The sequence below is a fragment of the Penaeus chinensis genome, chromosome 34 (genome assembly GCF_019202785.1).
Source record: "Penaeus chinensis breed Huanghai No. 1 chromosome 34, ASM1920278v2, whole genome shotgun sequence".
NCBI classification, from domain to species: domain Eukaryota; kingdom Metazoa; phylum Arthropoda; class Malacostraca; order Decapoda; family Penaeidae; genus Penaeus; species Penaeus chinensis.
Genome location: NC_061852.1, coordinates 34,419,831 through 34,420,389, shown reverse-complemented (window position 1 = coordinate 34,420,389; position 559 = coordinate 34,419,831).

Sequence of the window (559 nt, the reverse complement as noted above, 5' to 3'; positions counted from 1 at the left end):
CGCATGGATCTTCAAAGGGGAATCCAGTGGCGTGATTCCCTTTGGCAAAGCATTCTAATCCCACTACGCTTTGTGAAGCTGCTCGTCATCTTTTGACGTAATGAACAGCAGGAGGATCAAGGTGACATCTAGAAGACTTGCGGAGGTTAAGAGGGGATGTGAAAAAAATATATATATATTGGAAGGAAGGAAGGAAGGAAGGAAGAAGAGTAATGGAAGGTAGTAAAGGAGGTAGCGACGAGAGGAGAGAAGATAAAAGGAAGGAGACCAGCAGCCTGATTAACCTATGGCCGCCTCCCATCTCGTGCTGAACATTACTAAGCGGCAAACACTCCTTATTGCTTTAATTACGTTCGTTGCAGGGAGAGTGGGGGAGGGCGGGAAGGGAGGTGGGGGCGTGCGCATATGCACGGTTAAAGGGGGGAGGAGTGGGGGCAAGAGGAGAGGGAGGAAGAGGGGGAAGGGGGAGAAGGGGAAGGCAAAAGAGGAGGGGGGATGAGCGCCGTGCAGGGTAGGAGGGGATGGACGGTGGGGGGTGAGGGGGGGAGTTCTCCTTGTC